The 27941-nt window shown below is 39.3% G+C and overlaps 1 pseudogene; it reads right to left on the minus strand.

Annotated features, from left to right (window-relative positions):
- Positions 1-22390: 22390 nt before the first annotated feature.
- Positions 22391-27941, minus strand: part of LOC128053554 (N-lysine methyltransferase SMYD2-like) — a 46082-nt pseudogene continuing 40531 nt past the window's right edge.

The raw sequence follows: 27941 nt of genomic DNA on the forward strand, positions 1-27941 counted from the left end.
CTCCAGGGAAGAGTACTGGAGTAGATTGCCACGCCCTCTTGCAGCTGAGAATTTATAGTTATAGTTAATTATTCAGAGTACATATCTGTGGTCTTGGTGAAGTAACCAGCAGATTTTCTTTGAACAGAAGTAGAGATATTGCATTTTTCCTCTCCCTTCAAGGTGCATTCTCAAGGTCTTTACACAAGCTCACACATCTCTCATTGTCTATGCCTTCCTGATCAATGGGTCTATGGAGATTATGATATCTAGTAAGGCTGGAACATGCTGATATTGGAATAAATAATAATTAATAAACAAAATTTAATTAATTATAAAATAATTATGATAATTAATTATAAATAATTAATAAAATATCCCCATTTTTGTTTTGACAAGGTAGAATATTCCTTTTTGGTTTGCATAAGGCTTCTAAATACTTCAGTCAATTTTTGCGCCAAAGATTCTGAAGATGAGATTGTCCTATTAAACTTGTGAGGTCACTTTGTACGTATGACACAAAACATTCATAAGATATATGATGTTTTCTGGATCTACTTTGATATTGGTGAGACATTACTACCTATATATTAATTTTTAAACAAATTACTCTTGGACAACAGTTCAAATAGGCAAATGAGACCTTAATTTCTTTATTGAAGTCACCTTTTTATCTTTTTAGGGAAAATTTTAATTCTGTTGGTTGACTGATCAGAAGTGTGGATTATCAGTAGTCCATTTATAACATGAAACTTTGCTTACTGTGAAAACTGTTGCTTGACCAGTTTCTGCAACTGTTTTCAATTTTTCCACATATATTGTTTAAATGATTGGTTTAAGTAGCCCCATATATATTTTTAATAATGGTTTTACTGAGATATGTTGTACATAGCATATAACTCATCTATTTAATGTGTACAGAATGTGACCAAGACAGTGGAGTAGGAAGTCTCTAAACTCACCTCCACTCACAGGCATACCATATTTACTGTTTGCAAAGCAGCTATCTATGATAATAACATGTAAATTAGCAGAAAAGATTCTCTGCAACTAAAGACATAAGTAAGAAGCCACAATGAGACTGGTATAAGGGACAAAGATTCAGTGTAGTCAAGACCCACACCCCTGGGGAGATGACCCCCCAAATGGAAAGATAATCATAACTGTAGAGGTTTTTCACAAGGAAAAAGGGGTCTGAGCCCCTATTGGGCTCCAAAACCTGGGAGTCCTGAACCTAGAAGACAAGATCCTGGAACATCTTGTTTTGAAAGCCAGCAGGGCTTGCATGATAAGAGACAGAGTGTTGCAGAAAACCGAGACTCTCTTCCTAAATGCCACACACAAAAATCTCATACATTCTGAGTTTTAGTACAGGGGCAGTAGATTGAAAGGAGCCTAGATCAGAACCACTTGCTGATTGTAGCAAGTCTCTTAGGGAGGCAGAAGTTAAATGGAACTCCCCCTGGGGGCAGAGATTCAGGCAGAGGCCATTTGGGTAAACTTATTCTTCTATGAAGACACTAATTCTGGCAAGTGCCATTTGAGAGTTCTTCCTGTAGCCTTTAGTGCCAGGGGTTTAACCACCCACACCTTGTCCTGCAGCTCCTCTTCTGGGACGCAGCCCTGCCCACCAGAAAGCCAGCACAAATCCTGAGAGCCTGTAGGTCTCAGAGCTAGCTACACAGAATCTGGCCCCACCAACCAGGGAGCTGGCAACCACTCTATAAAGCAAGACCTGGCAGCCAAATTGGGCTGAAAGCCAGTCATGCCCTCTTGCACACCCACAATAACTAGACTCACCACAACAGCAGAGCTTGCACAACCTAAAAAGGGAAATCCTTACCGCACGTTGTTCTGGTGATTAGAGGAGAGTGTGCTACTGGTCCTCACAGGACATCTCCAACATAACTACTTGCCCAAGACTTAGAAATGTATTTGAACTAGATAACAATTAAAAACCAGCACAGAGAATTAGGCAAAATGGAGATATAGAGGAATGTGTTCCAAATTAAGGAATAAGATGAAATCTCAGAAAAAGACTAAATAAAGTGGAGATATGCAATCTAACTGATAAAGCTTAAAGTAATGAGAACAAAGATGCTCAATGAACTCAAGAGAAGATTGAATAAACACACTGAAAATTTTAACCAGGAGTTAGAAAATATAGAGAAGAATCAAACAGAGCTGAAGGATACAATAACTGATACTAAAAACGCCATATAAAGAATCAGCAGTAGATTAATTGATACAGAAGAATAGATCAGTGAACTGGAAGACAGATAGTGAAAATTACTCAAGCTCAACAGAAAATACCGTTAAGAAGAATGAATACAGTTTAAGAGACCACTGGGAAAACATCAAGAATACTGACATTCACATTATAGGGTCCCAGAAGGAGACAGCAGAGAGAAAGGAACAGAGAGTTTGTTTGAATGAATAATAGCTGAAAATTTCCCTAACTGGGGAGTTCAGTTCAGTTCATTCGCTCAATTGTGTCTGACTCTCTGAGACCCCACGGACTGCAGGACTCCAGGCCATCATCAGCTCCTGGAACTTGCTCAAACTCATATCCATAGAGTCGGTGATGCTATCCAATCATCTCATCCTCTGTCACCCCCTTCTCCTCCTGCCCTCAATCTTTCCCAGAATCAAGATCTTTTCTAGTAACTCAGTTCTTCCCCTCATGTGGCCAAAGTATTGGAGCTTCAGCAGCAGCAGCAGTCCTTCCAATGATTATTCAGGACTGATCTCCTTTAGGATGGACTGGTTGGATCTCCTTGCAGTCCAAGGGACTCTCAAGAGTCTTCTTCAACACCACAGTTCAAAAGCATCAATTCTTTAGCACTCAGCTTTCTATATAGCCCAACTCTCACATCCATACATGACTACTGAAAAACTGTAGCTTTGACTAGATGAAACTTTCTCAGCAAGATAATGTCTCTGCTTTTTAATATGCTGTCTAGGTTGGTCATAGCTATTCTTCCAAGGAGCAAGCATCTTTTACTTTCATGGCTGAAGTCATTATCTGCAGTGATTTTAGAATCCAAGAAAATAAAGTCTGTCATTGTTTCCATTATTTCCCCTTCTATTTGCCATGAAGTGATGGGACCAGATATCATGATCTTAGTTTTTTGAATGTTGAGTTTTAAGCCAGCTTTTTCACTCTCCTCTTTCACTTTCATCAAGGGGCTCTTTAGTTCCTCTCCACTTTCTGCCATAAGGGTGGTATCATCTGCATTTCTGAGGTTATTGGTATTTCAATATCAACATCAATAACAGTCAATAATATCAATATCTCAGATGTGCAGATGACACCACCCTTATGGCAGAACCTGGGGAAGGAAACTGGTATCTAGGTCTAAGAAACAAAGAAAGCCCCAAGCAAGATTAATTTAAAGAAGTCTACATCAAGACACATGGTAATTAAAATAGAAAAAATTGAAAATATCTTAAAATCTCCAAAGGAAATGTAGCTACTTATGTACAAAGGAATTCCCATAAGACTATGAGCTTACTTTTCAGCAGAAACTCTGAAGGCTTCAGAAGGGAGTAACACAATACATTCTAAGTGGTGAAGGGGAAAAAAACTAGAATCAAGAATACTCCACCCAGCAAAGACATCATTCATATTTGAAGGACAGATAATGAATTTTACAGACAAACAAAAGCTAAGAGTTTCAGTTCAATTCAGTTCAGCTCAGTCACTCAGTTGTGTCCAACTCTTTGCAACTCCATGGATTGCAGCATGCCAGGCCCCTCTGTCCATCACCAACTCCCGGAGTTTATACTCATGTCCATTGAGTCGGTGATGCCCTCCAACCATCTCATCCTCTGCCATCCCTTTCTCCTCCCACCTTCAGTCATTCCCAGGGTCTTTGCCAATGAGTCAGTTCTTTGCATCCGGTGGCCAAAGTATTGGAGTTTCAGCTTTAACACCAGTCCTTCCAATGAATATTCAGGACTGGTCTCCTTTAGGATGGACTGGTTGAATCTCCTTGAAGTTCAAGGGACTCTCAAGAGTCTTCTCCAACACCACAGTTCAAAAGCATCAATTCATCAGTGCTCAGCTATCTTTATAGTCCAACTCTCACATCCATACATGACCACTGGAAAAACCATAGCCTTGACTAGATGGACCTTTGTTGGCAGAGTAATGTCTTTGCTTTTTAATATGCTGTCTAGGTTGGTCATAACTTTCCTTCCAAGGAGTAACCGTCTTTTAATTTCATGTCTGCAGTCACCATCTGCAGTGATTTTAGAGTCCGTAAAATAGTTTTGTACCACTAAACTGACTTTATGAGAAATGCTAAAGGGCCTTCTTTAAGCAGAAAAATATCACCCAGGAAATATAAACATGAAATAAAAATCTTCTTGGTAAAGGCAAACTTGAACCACTTGTAAAGCTCATAGGAAGGTTAAAATGCAAAAATAGTAAGATCAACTCTATCCACAATAAGTAATTAAGGAATACACAAAGCAAAATATGTAAAGTATGATGTTGAAAACATTAAATGTTTGTGAAAGGGCAAAAATGAAGGAATTTTAGAATGTGTTCAAAGTTAAGAGACTATCAACTTATCTTACACACATACACACATACAGACACACACACACACAGACACACACACACATATATGGCTATAGATGAACCTCATAGTAACTGCAAACGAAGAATCTATATCACACACACACAAACACACACACAAGGCATCCAAAAATAACAGGAAAATTAAATAAATCAGTTCACATCACAGAGAAAATGAGCAAATGAAGAAGAAACAAACAAACAAACAAACAAAAACCCAATAATTGCAAACCAAGAATCTCTCTCTCACACACACACACAAACACACACAAGGCATCCAAAATAACAGTAAAAAAAATTAATCAGTCTGCATCACAGAGAAAATGAGCAAATGAAGAGGAAATTAAAAATCTACAAAACAACCACAGAACAACTAACAAAATTACAATAAAAGCAAACATTTCAATATTTATTTTAAATGTAAATGAACTGAATGCCGCAATCAAAAGCCATAGAGTCCCTTGATGGATACACAAACAAGGTTTTGTGTATATTGCCTATAACAGACATTTCAGATTTAAAGGCACACACAGACTAAAAGTAAGGGGATGGAAAAAGGTATTCCACACAAACAGGAATGAAAAGAAAGCTGGGGTAGCAATACTTTCAACAGACAAAATAGAATTTAAATCAACAGTTTAATGAAATCTGTGGTTTTATAGTGCATTTTAGTAGAGAAATTTAACACTAAAGTATTTTGTTATTTTATTTAAATGTTAAATAGTAACATTCGATTTGTAATCAAAGTGTGTGGCATTATCTGTGACTTTCACTCTTATTGGGCAGGTGAAGTCAAGAACAGGGTATGACAATGTTCTTTAGCAGTCCCGTTTCCTCGCAGTTTTTACTGAACACTAGAGTCAACAGGGATAAAGTTTTCTTAGAAACACAAATAGCTCCAGTCCACACTTGCAAAAGTCCAGAGGTCACCCTTGTTCTCATCACCAAACCCCATAAAGAGCCTTCCTGTCCAAGATTTCCTGCCCTTGCTACTGAGAAAGGTGTGAGACAGGTGAGCCTCAGATCATTGCTCAAGGCATGTATTGCTGACTTTCTTCTTAGGAATGGAATTCTCCATCCTATCTGACTTCACTAAATGTGTGAGGTAAAATGCCAAGAAAGTATCCTTAGGTCTGAACATCTTCACAGCAAAATGTAGAAAAAAAGATCAAATGTGCTGAATATTCCAAATGATTATCTCAATGTACCAAGAAAACCATCTCTTTGTAGGCTGTGCATATTATCTTTTCCATGTATTGTTCATATATAGATGCGATATGTCATACATATGAATGAAAGTTCTGCCCTCCTAAGTACAATATGAAACTTGGTTATTGCAGTCAGACTAGCCTTGAAAATGCTTTATCATAAATGCATTAGTACTTTGATCTTTCAAATAATGACACTTTAACACAGTTAAGAAATTTAAAACACAAAGTGTGGAATTCAATCATTTTTAATATATTCTCAGAGCTATGAATTCACCCACATGAATTTTAGAACAGGTTAATCATTCAGGAAAAAATTCTGTATCCAGTGATTTCTTATTTCCCTCCACACCACTCCCCACATCTCTAGCTCTAGATGACCATCAATCTATTTTCTTTTCATGTATTTGCCTATTCTGGACATTTTTTAATTGAATTACACAATAAGTAGTCATTTGTGCCTGGCTTCTTTTATTTATCATAATTACCCAAGGCTCACCAATGTTTTAGCATGTATTAGTAGTTCATTTCTTTTTACTCCTAAATAATATTTTAATATATAAATTTACTACATTTTATTTATCCATTTATGAGTTGATAGACATTTAGGTTGCTTCTATGTTTTGACTATTATGACTAACATTGCTACCAACAATTGTGAGCAAGGTTTTATGTGGAGATTTTTTCATTTCTCTTAAATGCATATGTGGAAGTGGCATTGCTAAGTCATATGAAATCTCTACACTTAACATTTTGAGAAGCAGGCAGTCTGTTTTCCAAAGAAATTACATCATCATGCATTCTTACCAGCAACAGATAAGGACTTTAATTTCTGATAATCCTCATCAACATTTATTTTTATATTTTTGATTATAATCATTCTAGTGGATGTGAAGTGCTCTCTCATTATGCTTTTGATTTGCATTTCCCTGAAGGATAATTATGTTGATTATTCTTTCTTTTGATTTCTGGTCCTTTGTCATCTTCTTTGGAGAAATGTCTATTCAGATTCTTTTATTTATTTGCTTATTTTTTACAGATTCTTTTAATAAGATTATTTCTTTATGATTGAGCTATAGGAGTTTTCAGTATATTCTAAATATGAGTCCTTTATCAGATATATTCTATCTGCTGTCTTTAGCCAAAGTCCTGGCATAGAAAGATATGTAAGCAGAGGCATAACAGTTGATACACAGCCTGTGATACATAAACCATTAAAATTATTATCAAAAAAAATTTTGGTGGGTAAAATGATCAGTATGTTTTGTGACTGTTTTTGAAGATTTTATTTACTAAAAAAAAAGCAAGAAACAATTATTCACAAATATAATTACAACTGCATAAAAATATATACACAGAAACTAGAAAAGAATATGTAATTTGAAATTAGTTTTCAGATTGGCAGGATGATGGGTAATACGTCCTACCCCACTTCCAAAGATTCTTAATGCTATTACAATGGAAAAGCCACATGATGACTGATGTATCAATTTCACATTTGAACATATTTTCAAGCCAGTTCAGCAATGATTACTGGTCATCACTTTCTCATCAGGATTCAAACCTACCTTATCTATGAGATCCTAAAAACTTTCTCCATGGTTCCCAAGAGACAGCTGAGACTTGGGAATCATTGGAGTACAGCCTACTCAGTGTCCACTCAATGGACTCCAGAATGTGAGGTTTTCTCAAATCACAACCCAAGGCTGTTTCACATTAAGCTATTTTATTTCCATTAGATTCATAAATTTTTTTCCAACAAAATGAAATAACGAGTCTAAGTTATCAGACTAGAACACAGCCTTTGGTAGGAATAGGGACATATGTAAGAGTGGTTTTTTTTTTAATGATTTAAAAATTAACGAGAGGATAATTGCTTTACTATGCTGTGTTGGTTTCTGCCACACAACAAAGTGGACCAGCCATAAGCATACATATGTCCCATCCCTCGTGAACCTTCCTCAGCCCTCCACCCCACCCCTCTAGGTTCTTAAGGAGAACCAGGTTGAACTTCCTGTGATATACAGCAACTTCCCATTAAATAGCTATTTTGCATATGGTAATGCATATGTTTCAGAGCTATTCTTTCAATTCGTCCCAACATCTCCTTCCCTTGCTCTGTCCACAAGTCTGTTTCCTGTGTCTGTATTTCTATTCAGGCCCTGAAAATAGGTTCACCAGTACCATTTTCTACATTCCATATATATGTGTTAATTTACAATATTTGTTTTTCTCTTTCTGACTTCAGTTCAGTTCAGTTCAGTCGCTTAGTCATGTCCAACTCTTTGCGACCCCATGAATCACAGCACGCCAGGCCTCCCTGTCCATCACCAACTCCCGGAGTTCACTCAGACTCAGGCCCATCGAGTCAGTGATGCCATCTAGCCGTCTCATTCTCTGTCATCCCCTTCTCCTCCTGCCCCCAATCCCTCCCAGCATCAAAGTATTTTCCAATGAGTCAACTCTTCGCATGAGGTGGCCAAAGTACTGGAGTTTCAGCTTTAGCATCATTCCTTCCAAAGAAATCCCAGGGCTGATCTCCTTCAGAATGGACTGGTTGGATCTCCTTGCAGTCCAAGGGACTCTCCAGAGTCTTCTCCAACACCACAGTTCAAAAGCATCAGTTCTTCAGTGCTCAGCCTTCTTCACAGTCCAACTCTCACATCCATACATGACTACTGGAAAAACCATAGCCTTGACTAGACGGATCTTAGTTGGCAAAGTAATGTCTCTGCTTTTGAATATGCTGTCTAGGTTGGTCATAACTTTTCTTCCAAGGAGTAAGAGTCTTTTAATTTCATGGCTGCAGTCACCATCTGCAGTGATCTTGGAGCCAAAAAATTAAGTCTGACACTGTTTCCACTGTTTCCCCATCTATTTCCCATGAAGTGATGGGACTGGATGCCATGATCTTTGTTTTCTGAATGTTGGGCTTTAAATCAACTTTTTCACTCTCCTCTTTCACTTTCATCAAGAGGCTTTTTAGCTTCTCTTCACTTTCTGCCATAAGGGTGGTGTCATCTGCATATCTGAAGTTCTTGATATTTCTTCCAGCTATCTTGATTCCAGCTTGTGTTTCTTCCAGTCCAGCGTTTCTCATGATGTACTCTGCATAGAAGTTAAATAAGCAGGGTGACCATATACAGCCTTGACGTACTCCTTTTCCTGTTTGGAACCAGTCTGTTGTTCCATGACCAGTTCTAACTGTTGCTTCCTGACATGCATACAGATTTTTCAAGAGGCAGGTCAGGTGGTCTGATATTCCCATCTCTTTCAGCATTTTCCACAGTTTCTTGTGATCCACATAGTCAAAGGCTTTGGCATAGTCAAGAAAGCAGAAATAGATGTTTTTCTGGAACTCTCTTGCTTTTTCCATGATCCTGCAGATGTTGGCAATTTGATCTCTGGTTCCTCTGCGTTTTCTAAAACCAGCTTGAACATCAGGGAGTTCACAGTTCACGTGTTGCTGAAGTCTGGCTTGGAGAATTTTGAGCATTACTTTACTAGCGTGTGAGATGAGTGCAATTGTGCAGTAGTTTGAGAATTCTTTGGCATTGCCTTTCTTTGGGATTGGAATGAAAACTGACCTTTTCCAGTCCTGTGGCCACTGCTGAGTTTTCCAAATTTGCTGGCATATTGAGTGCAGCCCTTTCACAGCATCATCTTTCAGGATTTGAAACACCTCAGCTGGAATTCCATCACCTCCACTAGCTTTGTTCGTAGTGATGCTTTCTAAGGCCCACTTGAGTTCACATTCCAGGATGTCTGGCTCTAGATGAGTGATCACACCATCGTGATTATCTGCGTCGTGAAGATCTTTTTTGTACAGTTCTTCCGTGTATTCTTGCCACCTCTTCTTAAAATCTTCTGCTTCCGTTAGGTCCATACCATTTCTGTCCTTTATTGAGGCCATCTTTGCATGAAATATTCCCTTTCTGACTTCCTTCACTCTATATAACAGGCTTTAGATTCACCCACTGCAGTAGAACTGATTCAAACCCACCCCGTTTTTATTTCTAAGTAGTATTCCATTGTATGTATGTACCATAACCTTTATCCATGCATCTGTCGATGAACATCTAGGTCACTCCCATGTTGTAGCTATTATAAATAGTTCTGAAATGAACACTGGGGTACAGTGTCTTTTTTTTATTTTTTAAATATAAATTTATTTATTTTAATTGGAGGTTAATTACTTTACAATATTGTATTGGTTTTGCCATACATCAACATGAATCCACCACAGGTATACACGTGTTCCCCATCCTGAACCCCCCTCCTCTCTCCCTCCCCATACCTTCCCTCTAGGTCGTCTTTTAAAATTGTGGTTTTCTCTGGGTATATGCCCAATAATGGGATTGCTGGTTCTTATGGTAGTTTTATTCCTAGTTTTTAAGGAAATCTCCATACTGTAGTCCATAGTGGCTGTATCAATTTACATTCCCACCAACTGTGCAAGAGGGTTCCCTTTTCTCCATATCCTCCCAAGTATTTACCGTGTGTAATGGTTATTCTGATCCATATGAGATGATACTTCATTGTAGTTTTGATTTTTATTTCTTTAATAACAAGCAATGTGGAGCATTTTTTCAAGACTTTTTTGGCCATCTCAATGCCTTCTTTGAAAGAACATCTGTTTGGGTCTTCTGATGTAACTAATTGATTTCTTCAGGACATTGTATCCAAATGCAGAAGAATACCCTTTCTTAAGTACACACAGAACATTCTCCAGGATAGATCACATCTTTGGTCCCAAATCAAGCTTTGGTAAATTTAAGAAAATTGAAATCATATCAAGCATTTTTCTGAACACAACACTATGAGACTTGATATCAATTACAGAAAAAAAATGCAAAATACACAAAAGCCTGGAGTTTAAACAATATGCATCTAAATAACTAACAGGTTACTGGGGAGATTAAAGAGGAAGTAGAAAATACATAAAATCATTTGACAAGGAAAACACGATGACTCAAAACCAATGGGATGCAGCGAAAGGAATTCTAAGAGGAAGTTTATAGCAATACAAGCTTATCTTAAGAAACAAGAAAAATATCAAGTAAACAACCAAACCTTACACCTAAAGTGACTGGAAAAAGAACAAAACCCCCTAAAGTTAGTAGAAGGAAAGACATCATAAAGATCAGAGCAGAAATAAATGAAAAAGAAATCTATAGCAAAGATCAATAAAACTTTCTTTGATAAGATAAACAGTATTGACAAGCCATTAGCCATATTCATCAAGAAAAAAGGGAGAAGGGTCAAATCAACAAAATTAGAAATCAAAAAGTCTTTACAACAGACAGCGCAGAAATGCAAAAAGATTGTGAGAGACTACTAAGAGCAATTATAAGCCATTTTAGGACAAACTGGAAGAAATGAACAAGTTCTTAGAAAAGTTCAATTTTCCAAGACTGAACCTTGAAGAAATAGAAATCTTGAGCAGATCAATCACAAGCACCAAAATTGAAATTGTGATAAAAAACAATCTCCCCCAAAACAAAAGCCCAGGGCCAGATGGCTTCACAAGTCAATTCTACCAAACATATAGAGAAGAGCTAGTGCCTATCCTTTTCAAACTCTTCCAAAAAATTCCAGAAGAAGGAACACTTCAAACTCATTCTATCAGGTCACCATCACCCTGATTCCAAAACCAAAGACATCACAGAAAAAGAAAATTATCGGCCAATATCACTTATGAACATAGATGTAAAAATCCTCAACAAAATTCTAGCAATAGAATTCAACAACATATTAAAAGGCTCATATACCATAATCGAGTCAGGTTTACCCAAGGATGCACTGATTCTTTAATATATGCAGATCAATCAATGTGATACACCATATTAACAAATTGAAAGATAAAAATCATATGATAATCTCAATAGATGCAGGAAAAACTTTTGACAAAATTCAGCACCATTTATGATAAAAAGCACTCCAGAAAAATGAACATAGAAGGAATCTATCTCAACATAATAAAGGCCATATACGACAAACCCAGAGCAAACATAATTCTCAATGGCAAAAGCATTTCCTCTAAGATCAGGAATGAAACAAAGCTGCCCAGTCTTGCCACTATTATTCAATATAGTTTTAGAAGACCTAGCAGTTGCAATCAGAGAAGAAAAAGATATAAAAGGACTTTAGACTGGAAAAGAAGAAGTAAAATTCTCAGTGTTTACAGATGACACAGTACTATACACAGAAAAACCTAAAGATACTGTCAGAAAATTATTAGAGCTAATCAATGAATTTAGTAAAGTCACAGGATGCAAAATCAATGCACAGAAATTCCTTGCATTCTTATACACTAACAATAAAATATCAGAAAGAGAAATTAAGGAAACAATTCCATTCACAAAAGAATAAAATATCTATGAATAAGTCTATGTAAGGAGACAAAAGACATGAATATAGGAAACTGTGACATTCATGAAAAAAATCAGATGACACAAACAGATGGAGAGATATATCATGATCTAAGATTGCCAGGAGAAATATCAATAACCTCAGATATGCAGATGACACCACCCTTATGGCAGAAAGTGAAGAGGAACTAAAAAGCCTCTTGATGAAGGTGAAAGAGGAGAGTGAAAAAGTTGGCTTAAAGCTCAACATTCAGAAAACAAAGATCATGGCATCCAGTCCCATCACTTCATGGGAAATAGATGGGGAAACAGTGGAAACAGTGTCAGACTTTATTTTTTGGGGCTCCAAAATCACTGCAGATGGTGACTGCAGCCATGAAATTAAAAGACGCTTACTCCTTGGAAGAAAAGTTATGACCGATCTAGATAGCATATTCAAAAGCAGAGACATTACTTTGCCGACTAAGGTCCATCTAGTCAAGGCTATGGCTTTTCCTGTGGTCATGTATGGATGTGAGAGTTGAACTGTGAAGAAGGCTGAGTGCCGAAGAATTGATGCTTTTGAACTGTGGTGTTGGAGAAGACTCTGGAGAGTCCCTTGGACTGCAAGGAGATCCAACCAGTCCATTCTGAAGGAGATCAACCCTGGGATTTCTTTGGAAGGAATGATGCTAAAGCTAAAGCTCCAGTACTTTGGCCACCTCATGCGAAGAATTGACTCATTGGAAAAGACTCTGATGCTGGGAGGGATTAGGGGCAGGAGGAGAAGGGGATGACAGAGGATGAGATGGCTAGATGGCATCACTGACTTGATGGGCATGAGTCTGAGTGAACTCCGGGAGTTGGTGCTGGACAGGGAGGCCTGGTGTGCTGTGATTCGTGGGGTCGCAAAGAGTTGGACACGACTGAGTGACTGAACTGACTGACTGAACTGACTGACTGAACTGAGGATAGCAAAAATCAATATTCTGAGAATGATAATACTATCCAAAGTAATCTACAGATTTAATGCATTCCCTATCAAATCACCAATGGCTTTTTTCACAGATCTAGAACAAAAATTTTCACAATTTGTATGGAAATACAAAAGACCCCAAATAGCCAAAGCAATCTTGAGGAAGATAAACAGAGCTAGAGGAATAAACCTTCCTGACTTCCTATACTACAAAGCTACAGTCATCAAGACTGTATGGTACTGGCACAAAAACAGAAATATAGACCCATGGAACAAGACGGAAAGCCCAGAGATAAATCCATGCACCTATGCGCACCTTATCTTTCACAAAGGAGGCAAGAATACACAATGAAGAAAACACAATCTCTTCAGTAAGTGGTACTGGGATAACTGGACAGCTACATGTTAAAGAATGAAATTAGAACACTTCCTAACACCATAGACACACAACAAAAACTCAAAATGGATTAAAGACCTAAATGTGAGACTAGAAACTATAAAGCTCTTGGAGGAAAACATAGGCATAACTCTCTTTGACATAACCCACCTCCCAGGGTAAAGGAAATAAAAATAAAAATAGACAAATGAGACCTAATCAAATTCAAAAGTCTTTGTACAGCAAAGGAAACCATAAACAAGATGATAAGACAAACTTCAGAATGGGAGACAATAATTGCAAGTGAAGCAACTGACAAAAGATTAATCTCTAAAATATATAAGCAGCTCATGCAACTCAATATCTAAAGCCATTTTAACTTTTTTTAGAAAAATGACTGGCTACTCCCACTTAGCCTTCTTGGCTCACTCAGGAAGGCTTTCAGAAGCTACAAAATAATTTGATTACAAACTAGAGGATTTAAAAGAACAAGGAGTAATATTTTTTAACATAAATTCTGAGAGCAAGGACAGGACAGTATGCTCAAACATGCCAAGTTTGATTACTTTCATCTTAGCATCCTGCTAAGATATACTCTAAATGCTAATGTGGTAAAATTCATTGAAATGGTTACATTCAAACAGAAAACTGCACACATTCCATGAGGATTACCTAAAGCTCTGAATAAGACTTTTGAATTATTTCAAAAGTTGCATTGAAGTATTTTTTGGAAGTGAGAAAATCATTTGTAGCAACAGTTAATATTTTAGCTTGCCCTAAAACATTAGGATATTATAAACAACAGAGATTCTGAAACACTATGGTTTAAAACTTAAGCTATAGGGACTTCCCTGGTGGTTCCAGTGGTTAGGAATTGCCTTGCAATGCTAGAAACATAGATTCGATCTCTTGTCCAGGAAGATCTCACATGCCATGGGGTAAGTAAGCTCATGTGCCACAACTACTGGGCCTGTGCTCTAGAGCCCACAAGCTGCAACTACTGAGCCCATGAACTGAGGCTGTTGACGTCCATGCCTACAGCCTGTGCTGTGCAACAAGAGAAGCCACCACAATGAGAAGAGCAGCCCTTATTCACCACAACTAGAGAGTAATCCCCACTCACCGCAACTGCAGAAGTCTGCACCCAGCAACCAAGAACTACCACAGTCAATTAAAAAAAACAAAACAAAACACTTAAGCTATAGAGTATACGTGTCCCCAGAGTGCTGTCACAGGTCATGATGTACAAGGTAAAATTGTATTTTAAATAAAAGTCAAGATAGCTACTAACCTGTGCTTGATATATAGTCAGTATTCATATATCACTGAATTAGTCATTAGAGCTCGAGGGGTCAATTCCCTATCAGCAGGGGGAACAGGAGCTATGTCTACTGTTTTCTGAGGACCATTACTGCTTTTAACATGGGGCATGGACAGCATTTACGGTTCAGGTCCTTCTTATTGAACACAATTTAGAATTCCTGTAATCATGACCCAAGCCTGGTGACATACAAGTCCAGGAGCAACTAAACCCAGTGGCAAACTATGCATATGCCTCACGCCCAACATACGTCTGCAAACTTCTGTGAATTTTCAAAACCTTCAGAAGGTTACTAAGAAGATTGATTTCTGCTTCAGCTGCCTGCTGCCAACATTAGTATCAGTCTATCATACCAAAGGAAACATACCCTGATAGGCAGAAAGAAGGAAGAGAGAAAATCTCGCCAGAAGAAAGTAAATTTTCCAGGAGTGAAGGAATCACAAAAGACTGAGAAATGATGCCTGACATAAGAGCTTACTCTCTTCCCTCATTTGGGATGAGAAGAAAGCTTGGTGGAGCTGATGCTGGAAGCGTTCACTAAGGGTTGCTCTGAGTCATGAGCTTCACGTGGTTCAGGATGAGCATCAGTCTACCCCAACCACTTCCAGGAGAGCCCGCTCTGTGTCACCACACCTGAGTCAGCTCCTTTGCATGCTTACCCAGACACAGACACAATTTGGGGGCGGAAGAGGACTAGCAGATTTCCTGATCCAGTCCCACCCCAAAGGAATTACTTTCTTCATCCATGTCTTGGGAAGGGGCTTCCTTCTGGAGATTCACTGAACAGCTGCTCCAAGTTCAAATCAATCAGGGAGTCCCTGGCCGTGGCTGCCTGCAGGAAGTCCTTGTCAGAAGCGGGGCTGAAGAGCAAGAGCAAAGGGTCAGAGTCACCTCTAATTCCTGCAGACAGGCTTATGCTCTTTCTTCGAGCCTCAGTTCAGGTCAGTCCCTCAGTCATGTCTGACTCTTTGTGACACCATGGACTGCAGCATGCCAGGCTCCCTGTCCATCACCAACTCCTGGAACTTGCTCAAACTCATGTTCATCGAGTTGGTGATGCCATCCAATCATCTTATCCTCTGTCATCCCATTCTTCCCCTGCCTTCAACCTTTCCCAGCATCAAGATCTTTTCAAATGAGTCAGTTCTTTGGCCATCAAGTGGCCAAACTATTGGAGTTTCAGCTTCGGCATCAGTCCTTCCAATGAATATTCAGGACTGATTTCATTTAGGATGGATTGGTTGGATCTCCTTGCAGTCCAAGGGACTCTCAAGAGTCTTCTCCAACACCACAGTTCAAAAGCATCAATTTTTCAGTGCTCAGCTTTTTTATAGTCCAATTCTCGCATCCATACATGACTACTGGAAAAACCACAGCTAGTTTTTGACTAGACGGACCTTTGTCGACAAAGTAATGTCTCTGCTTTTCAATATGCTGTCTAGTTTCGTCATAGTGTTTCTTCCAAGGAGCAAGGGTCTTTTGATTTCATGGCTACAGTCACCATCTGCAATGATTTAGAAGCCCCCCAAAATAAAGTCTCTCACTGTTTCCATTGTTTCCCCATCTATTTGCCATGAAGTGATGGGAACAAATGCCATGATCTTAGTTTTCTGAATGCTGAGTTTTAAGCCTACTTTTTCACTCTCCTCTTTCACTTTCAAATAGAGGCTCTTTAGTTCCTCTTCACTTTCTGCCATAAAGGTGGTGTCATCTGCATATATGAGATAACTGATATTTTCCCAGCAATCTGGATTTCAGCTTGTGCTTCATCAAACCTAGCATTTTGCATGATGTACTCTGCATATAAGTTAAATAAGCAAGGTGACAATAGCCTTGACACACTCCTTTCCCAATCTGGAACCAGTCTGTTGTTCTACGTCCAGTTATAACTGTTGCTTCTTAACCTGCATACAGATTTCTCAGGAGGCAGGTAAGGTGGTCTGGTATTCCCATCTCTTTAAGTATTGTCCCCAGTTTCCACAGTTCTTCAATTTTCTCTGAGCCTCTTTCTCCTTCTAAAATTTCTTCAGCATCTCTTTGACACTCAAAGCCCCAGAATGCTTCCTTTTCTTCTTCTCCTTACTGGCATTGAGGGCTGTGAAACTGGCTTTAGAAACTTGGATTTTTCCGAGTGCTTCTCCTTGTTATGTCTCATCTTTTTACTTCTTTATCTTCTCACCACCTTCTTTGAGCTTCTGCTTCTTTTCTTTAATGAAGTCACCTTCAGATTCTAATGCTTGTCTAAACTGCAGGTCTCTCAAGTTAATGTAAAATCCTCCGTGCTTTGTAGTCAAAGATACAGGAACAAGCTCATCATACACCTGAGAGTTATCAATGAAGGAATTGGATTCATCATAACCATAACCCATATCAATCATGTCCTGTGTAAGCTCTTTTCTATATTCCTTTCCACCATATTTTTCTTCAAATTTCAAGGCAAGGGTTTCCATGTTATGCCATTCTTTTTCTTCATCATTGAAAGGATCAGAAAGCTCTTTCTTCTTGTCTGAGGGATGAAGGCCCTTCACCTCCCCTCATAGGTTCTTCACCAGCTCTGAGTAACAGAACTCTGGGCAGAATTTGTGATTCAGCTCAGACAGCCAAGTGTGACCCCAACAGCTGCTGCAGATGGCTCAGAATCCTTACTCCCTTCTGCTCCCCAACCTGTTATTTCTGAGATTTCTTTAAAAATGCAGGGTTCAAAGAATCTAGGGGAGAAGTTTTTGAGATAAGCAGCCTCTAACTGAAGGGTAGAAGCTAAAAGCAGAAGATTGAAATCTTCTCCAAGTCAAAGTACAGCTGTAAAGTTTATGTGAGGGCAAAGTATAAGATATGACTTGCTAAGAATCACGTTTGTATTCACCATGACATCACAAATACGATCAGCTTTATGCTGTGAATTTGGCAGTTTCTTATAAGAGAACTCACTGTTTATAGTCTCCCATTTTCATGTATACCATTCCCCTCTGCTTTTCAGCTATTGCTAAAAAACCCTAAATCTTATTTCCTTTAAGTTTATCTATCTCAGATCATTTCTTATCCATTATCACCACTTCTCCATCAAAACTGTTTGGATATATGTCACATTCACTTAGGAAGTATCATTAAGTCACTTCTTTCTAAGAGGACTAAAAGTTTAACAATTATAGATACATATAAATAATTTATGCTACTGGATTAATGGGATAGGACTAGGTTCTTAAACCTTTATTCTCTATGAAATAATATTTCCACCCTAAAATTATGCTACATAGTTGGCCATCATTTGCCTATGTGCAAAATTAGTGTTGATTAAAAAACTAAAATCAGTCCTAAGCAAATGAGATAATCCAGATTCTGCAACTGCAACAATTCCCCAATCATTTATTAATCAAAATACATATCTTTTTAAAATAATGTAAAGAATTGCATTAGATGACTGCAAAGGTAATTGAGAGTCAAATTTCTTCTACAGGAAGATTTCATTCTTTTGCAGGAGTATAGACAGCACCCATTTTGGCTATGCTTACCTTGTCACCACACCAGTCAGAAGATGAATGATTGTATGCCCTTGTGTGGGCATACTACAGTTCAGTGTGGAGATGTTTAAAATCACTTTACTTTTTAATTCTATATACTATGAAATGATTTTCTGGGGTAATTATGGGTGACCCTCTGGAGTCCAGCTATGAATAGGGAAAGAAACAAAAGTAACGAAGAGAAGAAATCTCTTCTTTTTTAATTAGTTTATTTTAACTGGAGGCTAATTACTTTACAATCTTGTAGTGGTTTTTGCCATACATTGACATGAATCAGTGATGGGTTGTACATGTGTCCCCCATCCTGAACCTCCCTCCCACCTCCCTCCCCATCCCATCCCTCTGGGTCATCCCAGTGCACCAGCCCCAAGCTCTCTGTCTCATGCATCGAACCTGGACTGGTGATCTATTTCACATATGATAATATACATGTTTCAATGCTATTCTCTCAAATCATCCCACCCTCTCCTTCTCCCACAGAGTCCAAAAGTCCATTCTTTACATCTGTGTCTGTTTTGCTGTCTCTCATATAGGATCATCGTTACCATCTTTCTAAATTCCATATATATGCCTTAATATACTGTATTGGTGTTTTCTTTCTGACTTACTTCACTCTGTATAATAGGCTCCAGTTTCATCCACATCATTAAAACTTATTCAAATGCATTCGTTTTAATAGCTGAGCAATATTACATTGTGTATATGTACCACAGCTTTCTTATCCATTCATCTGCTGATGGACATCTAGGTTGCTTCCACGTCCTGGCTATTGTAAACAGTACTGCGATGGACATTGGGGTACACGTGTCTCTCTCAATTCTGGTTTCCTCGGTGTGTATGCTCAGCAGTGGGATTGCTGGGTTATAAGGCAGTCCTACTTCCAGTTTTTTAATGAATCTCCACATAGTTCTCCATGGTGGCTGTACTAGTTTGCATTCCCACCAACAGCGTAAGAGGGTTCCCTTTTCTCCGCACCCTCTCCAGCATTTATTGTTTGTAGACTTTTGGTTAGCAGCCATTCTGACCAGCGTGAGATGGTACCTCATTGTGGTTTTGATTTGCATTTCTCTGATAATGAGAGATGTTGAGCATCTTTTCATGTGTTTGTTAGCCATCTGTATGTCTTTTTTGCAGAAATGTCTATTTAGTTCTTGGACCCTTTTTTTTTTGGGTCGTTTATTTTTTTGGAATTGAGCTGCATGAACTGCTTGTATATTTTTGAGATTAATTCTTTGTCAGTTGCTTCATTTGCTTCTATTCTGAAGGCTGTCTTTTCACCTTGCTTATAGCTCTCTTCATTGTGCAAAAGCTTTTAAGTTTAATTATGTCCCATTTGTTTATTTTTGCTTTTATTTCCACTACTCTGGAAGGTGTGTCATGCTGTGATTTATGTCAGAGTGTGTTTTGCCTATGTTTTCCTTTAGGAATTTTATAGTTTCTGGTCTTATATTTAGATCTTTAATCCATTTTGAGTTTATGTTTGTGTATGGTGTTAGAAAGTGTTCTAGTTTCATTCTTTTACAAGTGGTTGACCAGTTTTCCCAGCACCACTTGTTAAAGAAATTGTCTTTTCTCCAATCCCTGCTTCCTTTGTCAAAGATAAGTTGTCCATAGGTGCATGGGTTTATCTCTTATTTAAGTGGTGAGGTGAAAGTTTCTCAAAGGACAGAAAGATAACATAGAAATAATGAGAGGCAAGGATTCAATAATCATCAACAGTATGAAAAAATTTTTATGAGAAAGCAAAAAACAATGGGCATGTTTAGCTATGCAGAGAAGTTTGATATATATTAATTAACTGTGTTAGCATTGGAAAATTTTGTACTAAGGTTGTTTATCAAGTTCTGTGCCAGAGTTGTTCATATCTTATGCCTAGGTCCAGTTTTAGGGTAGCTATATGACCCAAAAATCTTTATGCTAGACTCTGAGACTCTGCTCAAAATCTTTCATTAGAAGGAAACATTGGCAGAGATCTACTTCTAATAAATTACTCTTGTCAATATAGTTGAAAGAAGTCCTTAAATATTATTTTCATCATTAAGATATAAAATACCTCTCTTACAATGTCATATGTTTATATTTCATTACAAATTATCATTCTGCTTCTTTTAATAATTGTTTTCATGTAAAAAGTGTTTTTGAAAGAGTCCTTTAAAGAACAGCCTGTATCACTAGGAGTTATAACTAAATCCCTTTTATTTGTTATAAACATCAGAACTAGTTGGATGTTTGAAACATTATGAGCATCATGAACATCCAACTCATTTGAATTTTGGCAGAGAGGTACATTCTGGTTAGACAGAATGTTTACTGCATGTCTGTGAACACAGGGTTGCTAGAAGATCTTCCCACCAAACCCACACCCTGCCCAAAAGGTTTACAATTCCTTCTCTTTTGACATTCTGGCAGAGTCAGCAGCTAATCAGGTTTAAATAATACTTTTTAATAAAGTTACTCCTCAGTGGTTGAGAATTCAGACATACAGGTATGTTCTTGAATGCGAATTTGACTTTAATTAAAGGGTCCAACCTAGTATATTTTGGTTACACATCAGTTTTATAAGTAATACTATTTTTTGAAAATGTTCAGAACAAGTTTATAATGGTTTGTTAAATTCCTCTGGTAAATCCCCCACAGCTTACCTCCATATGGAGAAGAGATGCCTTTCATTCAATGAGAATAACTGATTTAGCCCCTTAATGTTCACAATCACAGGCTAAATCCCATTTTTAATATGAATAAGAATATTCCCAGCCCCAGAGTCTATCAGGATATGTAACTCTGAACCACTACTGTCCAGATATAACATCAGCATAGAAATATTTTCCAGATCTAATAGTCTATGGAAACTGTTAGTCGCAGTTGCTTGTGATTATTTGTGAGACACTGTTGAAATAGAAAATTACAAGTCTTAAATACTTTGAATCAATTTTGGTTAAAATGAAAAGAAGCCACAAATGACAATGGTATCATGATGTCTTAAAAAAACTTAATAGTAAAACTGTTGTCATAAAGTACTTTACCAGTCATTACTGAAAAGTGAGGGAGAAAATGGGGGAATATTTTCACTCCAGTGTCCACAAGAACATTAACCAGCTGGTGCAAAAGTAATCTTTTTTAATAATAGTTTTTTTATTTACATAAAAGTTGAAGACAGTACAGTGAGTTCTCCTATACCCTCACATGCCCAGTTTCCCTTATTATTGATGTTATATTACTATGGTACATGTGTCACAAGTAAGTAGCCAACATTGGTACGTTACTTTTAACTGAACTCCTCATTTTATTCACATTTGATCTTAGCCAGAAGTCTTAGAAGTACTCCACATTTTATTTAGGGTTCACTAATTTTTTCCTATGTCTTTTATGTTCCAGGATCCCTTCCAGGATGTTATATTTAGTCATCATGTCCTCTTCGCCTTCTCTGCTTTATGACAGAGTCTCAGTCTTTGCCTATTTTTGATGATTTTGTTTTAAAGAGTGCTCTTCAGCTATTTTGTCTCTTGCCTGATGCTTTTCTCATTGTTAAATGAGATCGTGCTTTTGGGGAAGGATGGTCACAGGATGCACTTCCATTCTCATGACACCGCACTGTGTTGGGGGAACATGAATTATTATTTTGGTGAGGTTGACCTTCATTACCTGACTGAGGCAGTGTTTGCCAGAATTCTTAACTGCCAAGGAGAAAAATAACATTATATTTATTCATTTTTTACTACTACCTTTTAAATTTTCTTTCATCATTCATGTTTGTTCAGAACATTACAGTAGGCATGAAGGAAAAAAATAACTGCATTTTTAAACTCAATCTGTCTGAAGTATATTATAATATATGAAACCATGCCATTATCTCTTACCAAAAAAAAAAAAAAAAAAAGCATTCAAATAGTAATTTGATATTAGGGTAAAAGATTAAGACCAAAGTCCAAGTAAGCCATCTATCAGGTTTAAGTGCGAGTCATGTTTCCCTTCTATTGAGTTTACAGAAATGTTGACATGATGTGTATGATTTGAAATGTCAAATCCTTGAAGGTTTCTGCACAAGGGTTTAAATAAAAACTAAAATGTTGGCATATGTCAGTGATTTTCCAGTTCCTGTTTGATCTCAGAAATGTACAGATTATCTCGGCCATCAGATACTTCTCTGTTGGGATTTCTCAGATGGTGCAGTGGTAAAGAACCCACCTGCCAATGAAGGAGACATAGGAGACGTGGGTTCAATCCCTGAGTCAGGGAGATCCCCTAGAGTAGAAAATGGCAACCCACTTCAGTATTCTTGCTTGGAAAATTCCATAGACAGAGAAACCTGAAAAGCTACAGTCCATGGGGTTGCAAAAAGTTGGACATGACTAAGCAACTAAACACACACACAAACTTCCATGCTGATAATGGCTTTCTACTAAGCGCACGCAGCGGCGGCGGTGGCGGCAGCGGGCCGGCGCACTAAGCGCTGCCGAGAGCTACCCCACATCCGAAGTCAGGGACAGCGGCCCAGAGTGCCAGGCTGCGACTGGCGCAGAAACGGCCGGGAGGAGCCACCCCCATGTCCGAAGTCAGGGGCGGCAGCGGAGAGGAACTACCCCGCGTCCGAGGTCAGTGGCAGCCGGGAGGAGACACCCCGCGTCTGAGGTCAGGATGGCTGGCTGCCGGGAGGAGCTGCCCAGCATCCGAGGCCAGCAGCGGCCAGGAGGAGACAGCCAACGTCCGAGGTCAGGGGAGGCCGGGAGAAGCCACCTCGCGCCCAAGGCCAGGGGTGGCAGCTGGGAAGAGCCACACAGGCCCGAGGCCAATGCCGGTGGCTGGGAAGGGCAACCCAAGGACCGGTGGCTGTGCTGGCCGCAGGAGAGCCTAGAGGAGCTATCCCACGAAGAAGGTCAGGAACTGTGGCGGTAAGGAAATACCCCTCATCTAAAGTAAGGAGCAGCGGCTGTGCTTTGCTCAGGCAGCCGTGAAGAGATACCCCACGCCCAAGGTAAGAGAAACCCAAGTAAGATGGTAGGTGTTGCAAGAGGGCATCAGAGGGCAGACACACTGAAACCATACTCACAGAAAATTAGTCAATCTAATCACACTAAGACCATAGCCTTGTCTAACTCAATGAAACCAAGCCATGCCTGTGGGGCAACCCAAGACGGGTGGGTCATGGTGGAGAGGTCTGACAGAATGTGGTCCACCGGAGAAGGGAATGGCAAGCCACTTCAGTATTCTTGCCTTGAGAACCCCATGAACAGTAGGAAAAGGCAAAATGATAGGATACCAAAAGAGGAACTCCCCAGGTCAGTACGTGCCCAATATGCTACTGGAGATCAGTGGAGAAATAACTCCAGAAAGAATGAAGGGATGGAGCCAAAGCAAAAACAATACCCAGTTGTGGATGTGACTGGTGATAGAAGCACGGTCCAATGCTGTAAAGAGCAATATTTTATAGGAACCTGGAATGTCAGATCCACGAATCAAGGCAAATTGGAAGTGATCAAACAAGAGATGGCAAGGGTGAACGTCGACATTCTAGGAATCAGCGAACTAAAATGGACTGGAATGGGTGAATTTAACTCAGATGACCATTATATCTACTACTGTGGGCAGGAATCCCTCAGAAGAAATGGAATAGCCATCATGGTCAACAAAAGAGTTCGAAATGCAGTACTTGGATGCAGTCTCAAAAACGATAGAGTGATCTCTGTTCGTCTCCAAGGCAAACCATTCAATATCACAGTTATCCAAGTCTATGCCCCAACCAGTAACGCTGAAGAAACTGAAGTTGAATGGTTCTATGAAGACCTACAAGACCTTTTAGAACTAACACCCAAAAAAGATGTCCTTTTCATTACAGGGGACTGGAATGCAAAAGTAGGAAGTCAAGAAACACCTGGAGTAACAGGCAAATTTGGCCTTGGAATCCTGAATGAAGCAGGGCAAAGACTAATAGAGTTTTGCCAAGAAAATGCACTGGTCATAGCAAACACCCTCTTCCAACAACACAAGAGAAGACTCTACACATGGACATCACCAGATGGTCAACACCAAAATCAGATTGATTATATTCTTTGCAGCCAAAGATGGAGAAGCTCTATAGAGTCAACAAAAACAAGACCAGGAGCTGACTGTGGCTCAGATCATGAACTCCTTATTACCAAATTCAGATTCAAATTGAAGAAAATAGGGAAAACCGCTAGACCATTCAGGTATGACCTAAATCAAATCCCTTATGATTATACAGTGGAAATGAGAAATCAATTTAAGGGCCTAGATCTGACAGATAGAGTGCCTGATGAACTATGGAATGAGGTTCGTGACATTGTACAGGAGACAGGGATCAAGACCATCCCCATGCAAAAAAGAAATGCAAAAAAGCAAAATGGCTGTCTGGGGAGGCCTTACAAATAGCTGTGAAAAGAAGAGACGTGAAAAGCAAAGGAGAAAAGGAAAGATATAGGCATCTGAATGCAGAGTTCCAAAGAATAGCAAGAAGAGATAAGCAAGCCTTCCTCAGTGATCAATGCAAAGAAATAGAGGAAAACAACAGAGTGGGAAAGCCTAGAGATCTCTTTAAGAAAATTAGAGATACCAGGGGAACATTTCATGCAAAGATGGACTCGATAAAGGACAGAAATGGTATGGACCTAACAGAAGCAGAAGATATTAAGAAGAGGTGGCAAGAATACATGGAAGAACTGTACAAAAAAGATCTTCACGACCCAGATAATCATGATGATGTGATCACTAATCTAGAACCAGACATCTTGGAATGTGAAGTCAAGTGGGCCTTAGAAAGCATCACTATGAACAAAGCTAGTGGAAGTGATGGAATTCCAGCTGAGCTGTTTCAAATCCTGAAAGGTGATGCTCTGAACGTGCTGCACTCAATATGCCACCAAATTTGGAAAACTCAGCAGTGGCCACAAGACTAGAAAAGGTCAGTTTTCATTCTAATCCCAAAGAAAGGCAATGCAAAAGAATGCTCAAAACTACCGCACAATTGCACTCATCTCACATGCTAGTAAAGTAATACTCAAAATTCTCCAAGCCAGGCTTCAGCAACACGTGAACCGTGAACTTTCTGATGATCAAGATGGTTTTAGAAAAGGCAGAGGATCCAGAGATCAAATTGCCAACATCTGCAGGATCATGGGAAAAGCAAGAGTTCCAGAAAAACATCTACTTCTGCTTTATTGACTATGCCAAAGCCTTTGACTGTGTGGATCACAATAAACTGTGGAAAATTCTGAAGGAGATGGGAATACCAGACCATCTAACTGCCTCTTGAGAAATCTGTATGCAGGTCAGGAAGCAACAGTTAGAACTGGACATGGAACAACAGACTGGTTCCAAATAGGAAAAGGAGTACATCAAGGCTGTATATTGTCACCCTGCTTATTTAACTTCTATGCAGAGTACATCATGAGAAACGCTGGACTGGGAGAAACACAAGCTAGAATCAAGATTGCCGGGAGAAATATCAATAACCTCAGATATGCAGATGACACCACCGTTATGGCAGAAAGTGAAGAGAAGCTAAAAAGCCTCTTGATGAAAATGAAAGAGGAAAGTCAAAAAGTTGGCTTAAAGCTCAACATTCAGAAAATGAAGATCATGGCATCTGGTCCCATCACTTCAAGGGAAATAGATGGGTAAACAGTGTCAGACTTTATTTTTGGGGGCTCCAACATCACTGCATATGGTGACTGCAGCCATGAAATTAAAAGACGCTTACTCCTTGGAAGAAAAGTTATGACCAACCTAGATAGCATATTCAAAAGCAGAGACATTACTTTGCCGACTAAGATCCGTCTAGTCAAGGCTATGGTTTTTCCAGTGGTCATGTATGGATGTGAGAGTTGGACTGTGAAGAAGGCTGAGCACCGAAGAATTGATGCTTTGGAACTGTGGTGTTGGAGAAGACTCTTGAGAGTCCCTTGGACTACAAGGAGATCCAACCAGTCCATTCTGAAGGAGATCAGCCCTGGGATTTCTTTGGAAGGAATGATGCTCAAGCTGAAGCTCCAGTACTTTGGCCACCTCATGCGAAGAGTTGACGCATTGGAAAAGACTCTGATGCTGGGAGGGATTGGGGGCAGGAGGAGAAGGGGATGACAGAAGATGAGATGGCTGGATGGCATCACAGACTTGATGGACGTGATTCTGAATGAACTCCGGGAGATGGTGATGGACAGGGAGGCCTAGCGTGCCGCGATTCATGGGGTCGCAAAGAGTCGGACACGACTGAGTGACTGAACTGAACTGAACTGAACTCAGCGCTCTCTCCCCAGAAGCTTTGTTCTCCAGGTCCACCTACAGTCTTCCTAACTTTAGCCACGTGGAGGCTGAGGGCATATAAAGGACAGTGCTTACTGCAGGGCTGGGTGGTTTTCTGTCTGTATGGCAGGGCTCCCTCCCAGTTCTGCATGTACAAGTAGATGGCATGGCTTGGCACATCATGTGCATCTTATACATGTTACTGTCCTCAAACATACAGCTCTTCTCCTGGCTGAGTTCTCAGATCCCCGGCTGCTCACTGGGGAACTTGTGTAGTGCTTGGCCCTTTGTAACTCAGTACATTGCAAATATATCTGATCATGTGTCTGCCTCTGGGGTATAGGTGAACTTCCAGATTTCCACCTTGGCCTTATCCTTGTCTTTGTTGGTACATCCTTGCTCTTACAAGTAAAAAAAATAAGAGTCTCTTAAACAGTCATTCATATCTTCTGTTGAGTACAGTACATCAACGTAGCTGGTAAAAATCTCCTCTCCTGGGTGGATTTCTCTGACTTCTGCCAGGGTCCCTTTGCAGGTCACAATGACATTGGTGCAATATCAGCAAATATTGCTGATCCCAAATGAGAAATTTCTTCATCTTCGATTGTAAATCCATGACAGTTAACCTGTATGAAGTGAACTACCAGGATATCATTTTTGGGGAACTGAAGGTGCTTGGAATGAAAGCGATACAGAGCAGCAAGCTTCCTTCTGAATCAAATCCTTCTTTTCATTATCTAATTTACCCAGATGTGACTCCAATTCCTTTATGGCTAACATTTCTCTGAAGGTGTTCTTTCTGGGTGGATTTTATGTATAGCCAGAATTCTTGCAATTCCAGTTTCCCCCCAAAACAATCACAGGAGAACATTCCAGCTTGTGCATCAGCCAGTCATCTTTCTCACATGTTACCTTACAGTAAAATGTCCACTTGCATCTTCCACATTTGGACAATCCTCCTTTCCCGGTGAAGCAGAACTCACAGTGGTTGCCCCACTCATTGACCATAAGCATGGAGGCATAGGCCTGCGGGAGAGGAGCAAGTCCCTACCTGGAAGCAATGTAGGGCCTTGCCCTGGCTGCAGAAGTACTCCAGATCACTGCTGGCCTGGGCCCTTATTCCAGCATCTCAGTTTGTGCAGAGGAGCTGCAACTGCAGCTCCCCTATAACATCTTGTTTTAAATGTGAATCTATGTATGTGCTGTCTAGCAGATATTTGTCACTCTTTTGTGAGCTGTCTCATTCTTTGAACCTCTTTCCTATAATAAGAAATTTCTCATTCTTGTAAGTTCTTGCTTTGCTGGAGCACAAGGATAAAATGCACAACTCTTTCAGTAAAATGTGGCTTCTTCTTCTCTGATGGCTCAGATG

This window comes from Budorcas taxicolor, chromosome 9 (genome assembly GCF_023091745.1).
Source record: "Budorcas taxicolor isolate Tak-1 chromosome 9, Takin1.1, whole genome shotgun sequence".
NCBI classification, from domain to species: domain Eukaryota; kingdom Metazoa; phylum Chordata; class Mammalia; order Artiodactyla; family Bovidae; genus Budorcas; species Budorcas taxicolor.